Source organism: Hakea prostrata, chromosome 3 (genome assembly GCF_041222555.1).
Source record: "Hakea prostrata isolate BN-2017 chromosome 3, UWA_Hpros_2, whole genome shotgun sequence".
NCBI classification, from domain to species: Eukaryota; Viridiplantae; Streptophyta; class Magnoliopsida; order Proteales; family Proteaceae; genus Hakea; species Hakea prostrata.
Genome location: NC_142602.1, coordinates 64,655,038 through 64,668,376, shown reverse-complemented (window position 1 = coordinate 64,668,376; position 13,339 = coordinate 64,655,038).

Below are 13,339 nucleotides of genomic sequence, written 5' to 3'. Positions count from 1 at the left end.
GATAATTAAAATAACAAAATAAAAATCATGGCGACTAAGAGCCCCCAAGCCTGTGAGACGAGGAAGTATGGGAAGAGCATAGATTTGAACTGATCACTTTCTTGGGCACATTACCTTTACATAAAAAACTACCACTATTGTGTTAGAAATACATCCACAACAAACAAACAAACGGAAGGATGAGGAAAACAATTACTCTCCTCCAACTGAGAAGTGAAAAAGAATAAACCAGAAAATTGTGCTTGTAGATGACTGGACCCTTAAAGCTAGAGTTTTCCACTAACTATTGAACACCTTGGAATGCAAGAAAATGAATAAGAAATAAAACGATATCATAGAGTTGAAATCTCCTCTAAAATAAACTGGAGAGAGAAAAGAGCAAAATCATGCCTTCCACATAATTGACCAACACCTAATTATCAGTGTCAAGTTGCACATTAGTGAATCCCCACCAAATGAAAGATGCTACAAATATGGGTAGGAAAGGGATTACCTCTACAAACTCATTGATGGCATGCTTAGTAGCAAACAAAGTATCCACCGAATGCCACAACCTTTTTATCGAATACTAAGTGGTTTCTAGTAAGGGTGTTAATACGGTACCAAAACCGTTTAGTCGTACCGAACCGCACCATACCGCACCGTTTCAAATTCAGTACGGTATGTACCGAAACCGTCCTATGGAATTTAATACGGTACAGTTTCGATTTTAAAATGTGTACTGTCGGTATATACCGTATACCATACCGAATATCGATTCCGTACCAAATTCTATTTTCAAGTTTAGTTTTGTAATTTTATTTTAAAGTTTAAATCCTAATAAGTTATAACCCTGAGTCCCAAAATACCCATTCATGTGGAAGAAAATTATTATGCTTGTTTGACGAATGACAATTGTGACTTTGTTTCTCATGAAAAGTGTAACGTATTCAAAACAAGATTTGCTGATGTAAAAGAGAGAACATGCTACAGTTCTAATTTTTGGTTTAGTGTAGGAATTGTATAATTCTATACACATTAATACTTCCCATATAAATTGTGTCTGTTATAAATAATATTGATTGTGGATATCCATCACCCCCCAATAGACAATACTTCAAATTGAAGATCTCAACCACCTCAAGCAACAATCTTGGTGATTCACATTTCCATCTTAATTGAAGATTACAGTGATTTCAACACACAATGTTGACAGTCAATATTTCCATTATAGGCACATTCTATCTTAGGTAGCAATCTATCTTTCCATATCAAGAATATCTTTTTGTGTGTGAGAATCATATATTGTATTTCTTTGTAGACTCTGATATTTCTATATCAGAATAGATGTTCCTTCTGCTATAAATATGTAATGCACCAGTTCTAATTGAACTCATCTTGTCTTTCTTCTTTGTATTCTATATTTTCTCTTTATTTTATGACGGTATCTTTTTTTTCTTTTTTGGCATGGCATTGTTTTGTTTGCTGCCAAGAGATTATCCAAACATACTTGTTAAGGAACTGAATTCTACAGGGTTTATTGATTTGTTTGTTTCATAAATTTCCATCCACTTTTTTATTTGGCTAAATGTTAACCGGTTAAACATCACAAAATGAAAAACAAGAGAGGCTTTCTGTTTGAATTACAAAACAAAAAATTGTTTCATTTTCAATTGATTGTCAGTGTTATGTTTTCATCTTGCATGGGTAATTTGATTTCCATTCGCCTGCTAATCAGCTTCATCAATTTTGTCTTGAGTCCATCAAATCCCCAATCAAGCCCATCATTTTCTAAAACAATTATGGGTAGTTCAAATTCTTGTAATCAACTCTTAACCTTATGATAACTATGTCCTTAATTGGTAATAAAACCACTGAGCATGGAATAAAAATGCAAAATAGGAAAAGCTCTTTTCATTTTTTAAAATTTACATTGAGCAGATGGAGACAGCTGAACGGCTGGGCGTTGAGAGTGAAAACAAGTAAACAACTGAACCATAGGTTTGCAAGCAAGACTTCCTAGAACCTCAATCACTCTTAATAGGTACAAAAGGTGAAGGGGGAACATCATCTATTAAACAAGCATTCTTTGTTTAAATAAGTACGTTCATGAAATCAATATTTTGGTTTATTGTGGCAATATTACAAATTAGAAGATTAGAAGAATGGTGTTTTATATCGAGATCATACAGAACTATTTTGTTTTTGTCGTACATATTTCATGCCGAAACTATACCGAACCGTTTTTAAAATACCGCTTTCATATCGTACCATATAAACTCAGTATGATACGATTTCGATATAACGGTTTGAAATGCGGTACAGTACTATACCGAATTACCGATACCATACTGTATTGACACCATTAGTTTCTAGCCACCTAGAGAGGAGAGAAAAAAAGAAGGAAAAAAAAAAACACTCCAGCGGCAGTCAAAAGAGAGTTGTCATCACAATTTCACATCTTCAGATGACATCTATTTGGGCATTCCGCTCTTTACAGGTAAAATGAAAAGAAAACATTGTCTTACACTCCTAGATCGAGTCAACACTCGATTACTGTGGGTAATACATCAAAAGTAATTCAATTCAATTAATTGATGGGGGAAAAATTTCCTTACCTGGATTTGCTTTCCCTTACTTGAAGTATTCACAGCGGAAGTCTAGATCCACGTCCTCGTTCCACCACCAAAGATTTACCGGCGAGATTCCTCAATCACAGGGAAAGGGAATAATATCCACAACCCAAATGCCGTGGATTAATGGAATGAAGATCAAATGCAAGCAAAGAAGAAAATCTAAGCCTGCGATTCTAAGAGAGATGGAGCCGCCGTTTCTCAGAGATTCGCTCGTGCGAATGAATTACTCCGTTACTTACTCACTAATGCGGTGGTTACTAAAATATATAACCTATTTTGTAACCGCCCTAATAGTGAGTTTCCAATATTGCCCTTGGGCATTTAATTTATTAATCAAATTAATAAATTCCAACAGCTCCCACTTGCACAAGGGCAAGTGTTAATCTTTCAATGTGTCCCAGACACACTTGTATATCCCAGATATACACATTCAATCTCTCTGCTATGTATCCCAGATACATAGACCTCTTGTGTCCCAGACACACATGCATATCCCAGATATACATATATATTGATCTCTTCACTATGTATCCCGAGATACATAGACCACCCGTGTCCCGGACACTAATATCCACAAGTCATACCGGCAAAATGGGTTGTGCGACCGGTGATATATCTGCACGCGTGAGCCCCAAACTAGAAACCTTCCCAGAAGGCCAGAATGGCACATCACTCATAGAAACAAATCAAATAAGCATTAGTATAACACAGTGTCCTAGGTTTATTCAAACTCACCGGACTAAAGGTATCTCGATCCCTCCGAGAGATCACCTTCTTGTCCTTAAAATGTTCACTCTTTGTAACACATACGGTTGGCGCCAAAGCAAACACTTTTTAGGGTGCGGTTGAATCAAACCTTTCCTTTTGCCCAGCACCATCACTACACTTAGGATTGACTCCTTTCCCGGTAGTGCCCCTTTAGGTCGAATCAATCATGACCATAGGTAACACCCCAAAGTAGCCACATCAACCCTTCGTTTCATGATGTCGTCGAAAGTCACTAAGAACACTAATGGACCATAAGGTCCAGGACTCACACAATGAGAGGAGCAGGGATCCATCCTCTCATTTCCAATGATCGCTAAGCACACATAGTATGATATATGTGCTATGGTGGAGCATTCTATATACAATAGAACGTATGTCCATCTCAACACCATACAGGTCTTAGTCACGCCCCCGCGACCCCAACCCCCCCCCCCAATCAAAGGTAACTCTATGAAATAGAGTTAAGATTTATAACTTTTATACTTGAGATGGCTTGATTTAGGAGTATTTTGTCTTTGTTTTAGTGATAGTATTCATTAGGTGTTGTTTTATTTAGTCTCAACATGTTGCATTTTGTTTAGTTCATTTTTGTCACATTGCATGAATTTCCCTTCTTTTTATGGATGAATTTGACTGTTTCTCTTTCTCTTGAACATGTAGGTGAAGATTCATAATAGAAGAACATGTCCTCTAACTTTGTTGTAGAGTTGTTGCTGCATTGCTACAACAACGGAGCAGAATATTCTCAGATCCAATTCAAATGGAATTGACCAAAAAGGGCTAACTTAAGTGGACTAAATTCTTGTAAATACATGATGGTTTTTAGCCCTTGATCTCAGGAGGAAGGTTCTAATCCTATGGCCAGAATCTAACCTAATGATTGAAGACATTTATGGAAGAAAGAGAAGAGAGGCAAGGAGAAAGAGGAGAGATTGGACCAAGGTGGGGAAGAGAGACTTGGCTGAGAGGAAGGAGGTAGAGAACGAATCTTTGGAGCTCTTGTGGAAGCAAGGAGCTGCTTGGAGTTGTTGATTTCTTTGAAGAAGAAAGCTGGAGCTCATGTGGAAGCATTGAAGCCTTAGTTTATTCTTGTTTTTATAACTCTATCTTCTTATTTTCTAGTCTCATGTCAACTATACTTGGTTTTATGCATTTGAATTCTGTTATGGGCTAAATCTTAGCTGTGTTGGGATGATAGTAGTACCTAAACCTGAATTTTGATATGTAACTAATCATGTGTTCTTTAGTTTTATTGCAATCCACTTTATTGTTAATGAATTCAGCATGTTATATTGACTAATTTCAGTTCTTGAATGATCTTTCTTGAATGAATGTTATGATTTCATTAATTGGAAAATTAATGAAGTCTAGGAGTTTGTTGAATTGTGTGAGTTAGCATCATCTTTAATTAGGTTGTGTTAATTAGTAGGTTGGGTAGGAATACCCAATTACCTCACATTACCATTGATTGGATTGGGTTTAAATTGCATTCTTAATTCAATTCTTCATAGGAATATGCAGATGTTGATTTAGGATGCTAGCTTATGTGTATTGGAAAAATACCATATTGCCATTCATTCCAAGTTCTTGATTTATCTTGGGGTTGTAGCATTGCTTTAGTATTTGTGTTATAAAATTCAGGGGAAGGGAAACTTGATTCCTAACACACTTGTCACTCATTTAAGTTTCTTCCATTGCTTAATCTACATCTTAGTTCCTTAGTTTTCTTTACCTGTCATTTGAGTATTTAGTTAGTTAATTACCAATCAACCTTGTTAATTTCATTTAAATCAATTTTACTTTTACATTGAAAGTTAAGGATATAATTCTCCGTGGGATCGATACTGTACTTATCATTTATTACTTGATTGCGATACGTATACTTGCGTAATATCTTGAGATACAAGCAACATAACCCGAGTTACTTTATTGTCGCCACCCTAGCGCCACATAAAGTACTTGCACCTGGCTCCTATAGGCAACATGAATAGTGGGAACATTCATGTCGATTCTCTTCACAATAGAGAAACTCATCTTGATTCCAAATCAAGGCGACATCATGATTATGAATTGACCTACACAAAATCATTCACAATCCGTCTCATCTCTGCTCGCCTCCAAGGCGCCAGAGGCGAATGCTCGTGTGAGTGAGCCATTCTCTTGCCTATTGACATATGTTGTTTTATGCTAGAAGAAACACAATCACACAGAAAGTGAATAAGAATAAATGCTGGAATGAACTCATATTACTCATTAATAAGAAAGTCTCAGTACAAAAATAAGTCACAATCTACGCAAGCCCAAGGATTTTACATGAGAAATAAAAACATCCTTGGCTATAGGTTTGGTAAGAGGGTCAGCTACCATCAAACTAGTAGATATGTGCTTAAGTACAACTTTCTTTCTTGATGTAATGTCTCTAACAAAGTGATATCTCAACTGTATATGTTTGGTCTTCCCATGATACTTGGGGTCCTTGACATAGCTAAGAGCTGCCGTACTATCACAGTAGACAAGAGCAGCCTCTTTGGATGTCATCACAATCCCAGTATGTCGAAGGAATCTCCTCAACCAAACAGCCTCTTGAACCGTAGCGGAGCATGCCACATACTCTGCTTCCATGGTCGAGAGGGATATACAAGCCTCGCTTCTTGCTACACCACGAAATGGCCCCGCCATTCAGCAAGAAAGCATATCCAGAGGTTGATTTGCGCTCATCGATGTCTCCAGCCCGGTCGGCATCACTATAGCCAACTAACCGCAAATCCGATCCTTGGTAACACAACATGTAGTTACTCGTTCCTCCGAGATATCTCAATATCCTCTTGATCGCTTTCAGTGCTCTATGCTTGGGTTTGATTGGTATCGACTAACCAAACCCACTTGCATAACAAATATCCGGCCTAGTACACATCATAGCGTACATAAGGCTACCCATCGCACCGGAATATGGAACTCTTTCCATCTTGGTTTTCTCCTCTGGAGTCTTAGGACCCATATCAAGGCTCAAATGCAAACCCTTCTCCACTGGAGTATCAATTGGTTTGCAGTTGTGCATTTGGTATCTCGTCAAGACATTGTCAATATAGGTCTCTTGAGATAAACCCAGTAATCTCTTTTGCCTATTTCTGACAATCTTGACACCAAGCACATAGCTTGCTTCACCCATGTCCTTCATATCAAATACGGAGGACAACCATTTCTTAATGGTTTCCAATAGCTCCTTGCTATTGCTAGCCATAAGTATGTCATCTACGTACAGTGTCAGAATGACATAATTATCTGAGCAACAATGGCTAGTATGAGGCGAATTGAGGCAAACCTAACCACAGGGGAAAAAGTTTCCTCATAATCAACGCCCTCTCGTTGGGTGTAGCCCTTAGCCACTAAACGAGCCTTGAATCTCTCAATAGATCCATCCGCCTTTCTTTTGATCTTGAGAACCCACTTGTTCCCAATCGCCTTTCGGCTTCGGCGGCAAGTCAACCAAGTCCCGGACATGATTAACTTTCATCGACTCCAACTCTTCCTTTATTGCTTTTAACCATTCCTTTGAGCTTGACCCCGCAAGAGCTTCCGCACGCTCTTTGGTTCATGCTCATCGACCTGAAATCATCTCACGGTCGATCTCTTCAGGAGTTACCATGTAGGCTTCATCCTCTATGTCGAAACGTCGACGAGGAACTAGCCCGCACCTACTACGGCGCAAGTGCATGTCAGATTGCTCACCGTCTAAGGTAGCTATCACATCTGCACTCCCACTCCCACTAGGATCTTCTGGATGAACCCCAGGTTCATTATCCAGAATCTGAATCCCTGGAGTGACAAGACCACTATCTTGTATCTCAAAGAATTCCGATGATTCTTTGTTAACTCCTGAAAGAGATGGAAAATCATTCTCCAAGAATGTTGCATCCCTAGACTCAAGTTCCGTTCTCCTCTCATTCTCATCTAGTCCAATGAAGACATGGCCCTTTGAGGGTTCAGAATATCTCACAAAGATACACTTTCTTCCTCTGGGTCCAAGCTTTCCATATTGGTGAGAAGTAGAGTGAACATATGCTGCACATCCCCATGCGCGCAAGTAACTCAAATCTAGCTTCCTTCCGGTCCACAACTCATATGGTGTGGAAGGAACCGATTTGGTTGGAACTCGTTGAGGATATAGGGGCAGCCAAGCAAAGCATCTCCCCAATAAGAGATGGGTAGATTTGCCTGCGCCATCATGGATCTCACCATGTCTAGCAAGGTTCTATTCCTCCTCTCAAGCAACCCCATTTTGTTGTGGAGTCCCCGGAATAGTGAGTTGTCTAGATATCCCCTTTTCATCACATAACCCTTTGAACATATCGGAGAGATACTCTCTACCTCTATCCGTTCTAAGAGTTTTAATCCTTTTATCTAACTGATTCTCAACCAAGCTCATGAATTTCTTAAAACATTGCAGAGCTTCTGACTTATGAGAAATTAGATAAATGTGACCATACCTTGTATAGTCATCTATGAATGTGATGAAATATGACTGTCCTTTTCTAGTATGCACATTCATGGGTCCACACACATCTGAATGGATAAGTTCTAAAGGAAGAGAGGCTCTCAAAGCCTTTTTAAATGGTTTTCTAGTTGCTTTTCCTGCTAGACATGACTCACAGGTTGGCAAATCAGATAGTGAACCTTGGCCTAAGAGACCTTCTCTTGCCAACCTGTTCATCCTATCTAAGCCAATATGTCCTAGTCTAGCATGCCACAAATTAGAATCAATACACACAGTATTTTGGCAAACAAAAACATTACTAGAATTAAATGAATAATCAATTGTATCCAATACAATGAAACCATTATCAAGAAAACCATAACCATAAACTGTATCACCCAGATACAAAACCAAAGAATTGTTTTCAAATACAATTCTAAAACCATGTCTTAAAAGATAAATAACGGAAACAAGATTTCGCCGAATGTCTCGGAGCTACAACACATCATGGAGTAATGCGTCACGGCCACCTCGCAAAACTAATTTGCATGTGCCTATGCCATGAACCTCCACGCTTGAGCTGTTCCCCATCGTTATCCTTTTGCTTCCTCTTGGAATACGACGGTATTCCACGAAGCTCGAGCGTTCCCTTGTTATGTGTTCTGTCCGCATTTGAATCAACAATCCACAAAGGATTTAGTTCAGCAAGCATAGTAGAACTTGTTACATAACAAGATGAGGTATAACATATAGTACATACCTCTTGCTCGGTGCAATCACGAGCAAAATGACCAAGGCTTTCGGCACTTGAAGCAAATCAAAGCTGATTTCTTCTTGCCAAGCACTAGTCCCCCTTGAACGCTTGGGCCCACTCTTGTTTTTGTTCCCACCCCGGTTACTATGCTTGGACCGCTGAGGTTGAGCTTTCTCTCTCTTGCGCTTGAAGCCCGCACCCTTACTAGTGCTAGCTTCAAGCAGCAAATACATCGATTTGAGGGGTATCGGCCAACATCCGATCCTCATCAAGCTCAAGGTGCTTGGCAACTTGATCGAAAGTCTTGACCTCATCAGCATGAGTCAAGAAGATCTTCATATGCTCCCAAGTCTTTGGCAATGACTCGATGACTGCGGAGACTTGCTCCTCATTAGTCTTCCGGCGCCCACATGCGCTCAACTCACTAATCATGTTAGACATGATGGTTATATGCTGCCTCATGGTGTGACCCCGGCGCATCTTATAACCGTCAAAAGTGAGTCCGAGCTAGAGGCCTCTTGTGGTGGAAGTCCCTCCATACCGGAACTTCACGACCTCCCACAAAGACTTTGCAGTCCTATGCTTCTCATAACGAAGCATCGGGTCATCCCTCATGGAGCTCGGGATTGTAATCCCGGCTACCCGGTCTTTCCTCTTCCAAGCATTGTATATATCAAGGTCCCCGCGATCTTGTGCGGTGGTACCTTCCTCGGGTGGGTTCATGGTCCGGTTTATGGTTTCCAAAGATATCCTCGCTCTTCCAGGAGATATTGCACCTTTTGGTGCCGGAGGTCATAATTCCTCTCATTCAGCTTATCTCCTTTAGTGAGGTCAAGCAACAATGCTCTTGGTAGCAGCCATTTATTCTAGAGATATTACATACAAGAATGAGTTCAATAAATCTAGCATAAAACACAACTCATGCAACAAAAAATCACACTAGCATAGTCAACCTATGGGATAAGCACTTAAACCAAAAGAGATGCTAAAAAAACATTCAATCAAATTCTCATGCAAACCCACATAGACTTATACACTAACTTCATTCTCGTGCAAGAAACATGATTGATAGACCCATAAATAAAAAATAGTTTTATTAAAATAAAACATGCAATCATGTTAAAGCTATGAGGTGGTTCACACGTAACACTTCTACCTCATTAGCTCCCACTAGGCCCCAATAGGCCCTCAATGCCCAAACATCACACAGATTGTCGGGCCATTGGTGTCCGGTAAGTTAGAAACACATTCTCGAACCGGGAGACCAATTTCCAAAAAAATCCATCTCCCGCAGACGGACTGCCGCGGTCCGCCCGCACGGAATTCCGTCGCCTTTTATGCCCAGACGGATGACCGTCCGCCCAGCACGGAAATTCCGTCCGGCATTCTCGTGATCGACGGATGACCGTCTCCCGCACGGAAATTCCGTCCGGGTCACCGTGACCACTCTGATAATAGACGGTCAGACGGTCGTCCGTCTGGTCCACAGTGACCAAAAAACGGCGATTTTTCAATTTTTCTTGAACGGAAAAAAAACGGTAAAACACGTTTTTTCACTCAAAAATCATCCAAAAAACACATGAAAAAAAAAATCCAACAATAAATTTTAAACAAAAATTTTCATCATGGATTATCAATTCATGCAAATCTCCATTAGGGAAATCCACAAGGATCTCCCACTCGGATCCGAATCAAAATTAAAAAGGTTTCCAAAAACCCTATCAATTCTCCCATGGGTTTCGTATTAAACCCTTGATCCTCCCATTGGATCCATACAATAAAATTAAACAATGGGGAGGAACAATAAACGTGGGAACCAATGGCTCTGATGCCAATGTGGGTAATACATCAAAAGTAATTCAATTCAATTAATTGATGGGGGAAAAATTTCCTTACCTGGATTTGCTTTCCCTTACTTGAAGTATTCACAGCGGAAGTCTAGATCCACGTCCTCGTTCCACCACCAAAGATTTACCGGCGAGATTCCTCAATCACAGGGAAAGGGAATAATATCCACAACCCAAATGCCGTGGATTAATGGAATGAAGATCAAATGCAAGCAAAGAAGAAAATCTAAGCCTGCGATTCTAAGAGAGAGGGAGAGAGAGATGGAGCCGCCGTTTCTCAGAGATTCGCTCGTGCGAATGAATTACTCCGTTACTTACTCACTAATGCGGTGGTTACTAAAATATATAACCTATTTTGTAACCGCCCTAATAGTGAGTTTCCAATATTGCCCTTGGGCATTTAATTTATTAATCAAATTAATAAATTCCAACAGTTACAATGATGGAAATCCAAATATTTGGCCCCCCTGGTAAAACAGTATTAATCTAATCCACCCTTGCAGCCATGCCTACCCACTTTATGTCTTGCTTTCATTTGCCAAGTGCTACAATAGAAGAGATTAATAAGAAAATGAGTGCCTTCTTCTGGTCAACTGGTGACAAGTAGCAAGTATATACTATTGACTAGCAATCAATCTACGCACCAAAATCTGTTGGTGGGCTGAATTTCAAAAATATTTTTGATTTTAACCTAGCCCTTCTATCTCGGAAGGCATGGGAGATACTTCAAAATCCCCAATCCTTCTGGGGTCGATTGATGTCACAAAAATACTGCAAATCCAGCTCCTTTTTAGATGTGGTGCCACAAATAACAGATTCATGGGGTTGGAAGTCTTTGCTGATGGGTCGAAATCTTCTCAAAAAGGGACTCAGGTGGCAAATAGGAGATGGCCAAAACATACATCCATGGACAGATAGTTGGATTCCTAATACAGATAGATTAATCTGGTATCGGACAACTACTGGGAAATTCACAGTCAAATTAGTCTACAGAATTTTTGCAGATAGGCAAACTATATGCTCTCCATTCGTCTGATAACACAGAAGAGTCTCGGGAACAAACTCGGAAAATACCTCTGCATTGGAGAGTAACTTTTTTTCCCTTTGAAAGGTTCTTCATAAAAAGCTTCCAACAGCCTCCTTGTTGATCCTTAGAGGATGCTCATGCTCCCCTCTGTGCCTCCACTATGGCGAAGAAAATACAAATCCTAATCATATCTTCAAAGAATGCCCATTTGCACAAGAGGTATGGAATGAGTTACATTTCCCCATTATGGCTAAAGATGACAATTTGGAAAACTTAATTTCACATATGATCTCTCAATGGCATTCATACACAGCTAATGAGTCCACAATCAAAATCCTAATAGCTCTCTAGTTATTCTAGAAAGCTCATACTAGATTAATTGACTCCTCAGAGAATCCCACTTCTACACAGACTTACTTTCAGATTTGGAAAGGCCTTCAATTTTACTGTCAACAAGATGAGAAAGTTCCCATTCACATTAAAAGCAACATAAGCAAATGGGAGGCACTTATCCATCCGAGGATCAAGATAAATGTAGATGGGTCACGTTTCCAAAACAGAAAAGTCTCAGGCTATGGAGGTATTGCTCGAGATTCTCAAGGACATATGCTTTTTTGCTTCGGCCGAGATCTGGTAGCTCAGGATATCCTTATGGTGGAAGGCCTAGCCATTCGTCAAGCACTGATCTGGGTGATTGATTTCAATTTAACAAATATTGAGGTAGAATCGGATAATCAAGTCATCATCAATATTATACATAATCCCCTCACAGAGGTTCCTTGGAAGGTGTTCCCAATAGTAGTTGATATTCTCAATCTCCAAGAATCATTTGAGTCTATCTCGTTCAAACATGTTCTCCATGAGGCGAATATGGTGGCGGACTCTCTAGCAAAGGACAATGCACTCATACAAGAAGCATCCTTAACTATCAATCCTTCCACCTAGTATTTATTGGATGTTACTGTTTGACTTGTTAGGTGTAGGTTTTAACAAAGGATTTTCCTTTTAATAAAATCCTTTCTTTCTTACAAAAAAACCTAGAGAGAAAAATTTTAAAAAATAAAAAATTAAGTACGGGTGTAAATGGATCGGATTCTGATCGGGTAGTGCTTATACATTATCCGCATCCTATTATATTCGGACGGATTCATATAATATTCTATTAGTTTCGGAAGGATTCAATTGGATTAGAATGATAGTCGGACAATTTTTTCTTAAGTAGATTATTTTAAATGGGTATGAATACAGATTGAATACAAGTATTTGACTATTTGTTGACATCTTTACCATTTTATTTGTGAAGATTAGGTTTGAAATTTAAGAATTTAACGATTTTGATAGTTATTTTAGTAAAGAATCTAGAAAATCACATATCTCAAGTAAAATATTCATCAAAAAAAAGAAAAATAAATCCAAATAAGTGACTTAGTTGGATAGTAATTGGTAAAAAATGGGTATACCATATCCGCATCCTATTAGTAATCGGATGGATTCAAATATCCTCAAACAGATGCGAATGCGAATTTGGAAGCGGACTTCGGTTATCAATTTACACCCTAATTTTAAGACACAAAACGTTCTTAACTTGTTGTTTTGTCCCTTATTATAATATATTTTTTGTCTTAAGTTTTAGAAATGTTATGTAAGATCATTTTAATTGTATAAATTTTCTTTGGGTAAAAATTGCAAATGTATATTTGAACATGTAGTGTAAGACAATGAAATCTTTTTAATTTATGAATCTTTTATTTTAACTCCTTTTTTTCAGGTAGTAATTTTTACATCTATTAGAGTAATACAAAAAAAATTGAGTAATTTTCATCTGGAGCCCCTAAGGTTTGATCTATGTCATTT